Raw genomic sequence first — 4,982 nt, forward strand, 5'->3', positions numbered from 1 at the left:
ATAAGAAAGCTTTAGCCATTGGAAGTGTACCGAAGAACGTTAGCATGACCTAATTTATATTTATGAGCTAAGACTTCTCGACAACACCACCAACGCAAAACCGGACCAAGTGCAAACACTTTGAAACTTTGCTGTGGCGGCAGAGGACAGGACACTAAGAGCACCATACCCCCCAGAAAAGGTACGTTAAACTTTCTCAACGGTAAAAAGCTCAGACAAGTCAGCGAAAATTACGTTTTTTTTAATAGGATAAGGTAGGCTAATCAAAATCGCGCAACATCCAGAATCATAGGGACTTGGTTCTGCTGACATGCAAAGACCTGTGCTTAGAAAACATCAAATAACAGAGACATAAAAGGAGGCAAAAATAATGTTTTTATATGCAAGTAAATAATCAATAATAAAATCATATAAAATATTTTCTTATTTCAGAAAATATTCTAATCAGTTTGTGTTGTATGATCAACATTAATTTATTTCACCTGCCATTAATACAACAAACATCCTTCAGTTATCCTGAAAAAAAAAATCATATTTTTAAACTGGCTTTAGCTGTTTAATATTTAATCTGGCCAATAAAATTTCTACCTTCTTCATGTTCAGTATACTATTTTGATTAACCTCATTGCTATTATATCAGTGTTTGAGTCTGAATAGTGCATTGATTGTAAGTACAGTAAGTTGAAGATGGGGCGTTGGCTGCAGGGATTTTCTGCATGTTCTTTCAGCCTCTGAAATCTGTTTCTTATTAAAGATTTTCACTCCAAAGATCTAGCTACATGTCTAATGACTGATGGGGTGAGAGACTCCGCTGGACAGTTTATGTCTAAATTATGTGCAGAAAGGAATTCACCCCATGAGAGTAATATAAAATATCTGAAATCTCTCTTTGATGTCCATAATTCCCTGTCATTAGCCGGTGCACATTCCGAGGAAGTAAATTACACAGAAAAATGATTAGGCTATCATACCATGTCTGGCATACATTATTTACTCTCTATCCCTTTTCCCATTTGGACACTTCTTGCTGGCTGAAGGTGACAGACACTGAATTCAGAGTGATTATTTCTAAGGTGACTAATATACAAATGTGTTTTCGCACACAGTCCATAAACAAATAACAATATGATATGTGGTGTTGATATAATGCACATTTAAATAGAGGAAGCAAACTCCGTGTACGTACCACAAGACAAGTATTGTATTGTATCAAGGGCGCATGGACGGTCTCATGTGTTTGAGTCACTGCCTCAGGACTGATTATGAATCAGGAGCTAGTTGCAACAAACCTCCTACAAAGGAATAGTTCACCCAAAAATGAAAATTTGCTTAAAATGTAGTCACCTTCAGACCATCCAACATGTAGATGGGTTTGTTACTTCCTCAGAACAGATTTGAAGAAATTTAGCATTACATCTCTTGCTCACCAATGGATCATTTGCAGTGAATGGGTGCCGCCAGAATGAGAGTTCAAACTTTGATTCCAAAAACAGTATCATAGCTAATAAAATACTTATTTAAAATCATAACAATATGTATTTAACCTCAGAATGATCTCAAAGAAAGTCTGATTTTGTGGTGGCTGTGCTTCAAAGGGGACATTGATCTTCCACAAGTTGATATGATTCTTTAGGGTCTTCATGAACGGTCTGCAACATACTTTGGTTAAAATTCCTCAGTGGTCGTGTAAAACAACACCCTTTTTACCTTGCTCTGTTCACAGCCACTCATTTTGGGGCATGTCCCTTTAAATGCTAATTGCGATTTGCAAGTAATCATAAAAAATATAAAGTGTCAGACTTACTTCATCTGAAGGTGCAGCTGGATCACGAACACTGGGTACCAAGTGATGAAGGATTTCGAAAGTGTGACAGTAATCAGTGTTTGTTTGTCTGTAAGGTTTACCCTGCCTGGTTTACATGCTTGAAAATGATAAACAGTTGAAAACATTAGAAATTTAGAAAAGTAATCAAAAAGTAATCAAATGTAATCAGTTACATTACTTTAAAAAAATAATTGAGAAATTACACTACTTATTACATTTTAAGTAGGGTAACATGTAATCTGTAACCTATTACATTTCCAAAGTAACCTTCCCAACACTGGTAATAAGTAACCTATTGTTAGTGCCAGGTCCCTTTAAGAGAAACATTATAAACAATTATAAACAGGATAATTATATGGTGGTTAAAATGTGGCCCCATATTAACCCCACTTGCCTAGAGACTGACAGTAGTCTTGTTTGAGTTTCCTCTTTTTGAAAGTGTATTTAGGAGTGCAGATCAAGAGTACTAGGGTTACGCCGCTGGCCAGCCGTCTCGCCTGTTCTCCTTACCGCTGCTTCACAGGCTTCCTGTTTCCAAGCTTTCGCCACATTCTTCAGCATGTAGATCATGCCAACACAACACTCTGCCAAGACCCCCTCAACTTTCCCAGCTGTATAACAGGGTTGATTCCATTACCATACCAATTTCAGATGACCCATGTTGGCTAAGCAGGACCATTTGTGCATTAAAATGCTTTTTTGTCCAACATGTGTTTTTTCTGTTTGGGTTAGAGCATATGCACAAGTGCGCTCATGTGTGTGGTTTTCGAATGCAGTAATTACTGTAAAAGTGATGTTTTGAGCTAACCAGCAGGTGATGTCATAGCCCAGCTTCTAATTTGGCTGCCTTCATCATATCCACCGCACCCTTTTATGAGCCTGAGAAGAAAAATAACTTGTTAAATGCACACAAAAGGAGAAAAAAACATGGTCAGTAGCCTATCACCATATTATTTTTCTCTTCAGCTGAAGTCTCACAGTCTCTCAAGTTGCCTCATATCGCATCAACCAATGGGTCGCAAGCAGCGTGACTGTTCCAATTCTTCCCCTCGTTTGCTTTGGCTGCTACGCTCACCCGACTGTGTTCCAGATGCTGGTGCATGAGGTCATCCTGAAACCAGATTCAAGTCTCAACAGTCTGCCATCTCCCTGGAGATCACATTAAATATTTGACTAAAACAGGGGTCTGTCAGTTCGCCATTACATCAGCGTCTATAAAAATGCCCCCATTCACGCTTATCTGTGACCCGTTTATTTGCTCTTTATTTGTTTTAATGAAACTGTTTGCTAATTATAACCATATGAACGGAGCTGTAGTCTAGTGGTTAGCACATGTGCGTATGTGGGTGACATGAGATCAAATCTGGTACGATTTATGAAAATCTTAAGAAAAAAAGTATTAGTTATTAAGGAAAAATAATAATAATAATGAACAAATATGTATAATAATAATAATTGCCCCACTTTTATTCTATAATAAGAAAAAATCTTAATATAAATACTCACTTTCATTATTTTTAGGAAGAGAAATATGAAAAAAAGATAAAGATAAGAATATTCTCTTCATAAGTCTTTTCAGAAAAACAAAATGTTTTACGTTTTCTTAAGCTAGAAAATAAGAAGAAAATAGTGGTTAAGAAAAATGTTATCCTTAAAATGTTTTATGAATCCAAGCCCTGTCCTCTCTTGACTGTCCCATAAAAACACCATAAATCTCATTTGAAAGAGTATGAGCCCATGATCTTTGAGCTTTGGTGAGCATGACTGTTAGAACCACGCTAAAATGTGATCCCTAAATGTCTATCTGGTCTGTCATTAAAGTTAACCAACCAGGAAACACAGAACTGAAAAAATATATATATATATCATGAACAGCACATTTCAGAAGTCTTCGAACTTTCGGGAAAACAAGAGTGCTTATGCCAAGTCCTGTAACAGTATCTAGCATATTTAAACCTCATCACTGTTCAAATACTTCTCCTGTGTCCATTTAAAAAAATGCTTGTGCTTGTCTAAAACAGGCATGGTTGGGAGGTTTGGTTTTAGATGTGTTAATAGGACCACTGGGTTGGTACAGCGGATGCAAACCATTCACTACACCGAAAAATAGGTCTGTGATTCTGGTTTTGGCAGTGATGTTTGACAACTTGAGCCGAACTTATTTATGGACTGTACAGGCCAACTTGCTGTTTCATTTGAAACTTTGGGATCTACCAGGTTCACATTTGCAAAGGAGACAGGAAAGTTCCTCAGCCTTTGGGACTTTGTGTAGACCAGTAAAATATGTCATACCACAGCCATTAGTAAGGCTAGCTGACAGACAACCCACCTGGAAAGTGTTCTGATTCATGCTAAATAATTAACCAGATATGTAAGCTCGATGCAAAGTGTTTGAAGAAGTGATTGAGAGGTTCCCTCTTCAAACATTGCCAAAGAACTGTTAACATTCCTTATCTCACCACATGCATACCAGACATACTTCTGCACATATACAGAAAAAAAACTTGATCAAATGTGTGCCTGCTTGCTAGAAACAAGCACATATTCGCTTGAAGCATTTGCACAAAAGTTAATATTTCATTCCCAGGAAGTGTTTAGTAACCTGCCCTCATTTTTAATGACTACATGGGAAAATTCCCAATGACAATTTGTTTTGGCGAGTGAAACAATAGGCCTATGTAGGCCTAATTCAAACCAGACACTCGTAGCGATGTGATCCATTAAGTATGTTTATAATCGAATAATTCATAACAAATTCAATTTTTATAATATTTTCTCCAGTGTTTCATGATATCACTTGATTTAGGTATGAATGCGTGTAATGAATGTGCGGTTTTATTATTAACGATTAGATTTATCATACTGAAAGAAAGTCTTTCATCCCATCTGCCAGTCTGCTAACTCGCTTTACAGCTGAACTGAACCCATTATCAGATGAAGATTAGACCGGGGACAATAAAAAACATGTGCTGTTTGCTGTTGCCTATGGTTACATAACAACTTAGAGCAATTTTGTACCTCCGCCTAAGGGAAAACGGAACAAACACTGTCTTATCAATAAATGTCCTCACTCACTGTTTCCTGAGGAATCTCTGAACACTGAGTTACACGAGGGGGGGGTGAGACGTGTTACAACAACGTTTCGGGGGGGGGGGGG

The 4,982-nt window shown here is 37.4% G+C and overlaps 1 protein-coding gene across 2 annotated transcripts in view; it reads left to right on the forward strand.

The window, feature by feature from the left end:
* Positions 1-74: 74 nt before the first annotated feature.
* The window catches only part of LOC107693928 (four and a half LIM domains protein 1-like), an 8,431-nt gene continuing 3,523 nt past the window's right edge, over positions 75-4,982 (forward strand). The window contains exons 1-2 of one of the 2 annotated variants that reach the window (XM_016493487.1): positions 75-181; positions 2,792-2,930. The gene's annotated coding sequence lies outside the window, so the exon portion shown is untranslated. The remainder of the gene's footprint in view (positions 182-2,791; positions 2,931-4,982) is intronic. The other variant, XM_016493486.1, reaches the window with a different exon arrangement.

Source organism: Sinocyclocheilus anshuiensis, unplaced genomic scaffold (genome assembly GCF_001515605.1).
Source record: "Sinocyclocheilus anshuiensis isolate Anshui unplaced genomic scaffold, SAMN03320099.WGS_v1.1 scaffold694, whole genome shotgun sequence".
In the NCBI taxonomy this organism is placed as follows: Eukaryota; Metazoa; Chordata; class Actinopteri; order Cypriniformes; family Cyprinidae; genus Sinocyclocheilus; species Sinocyclocheilus anshuiensis.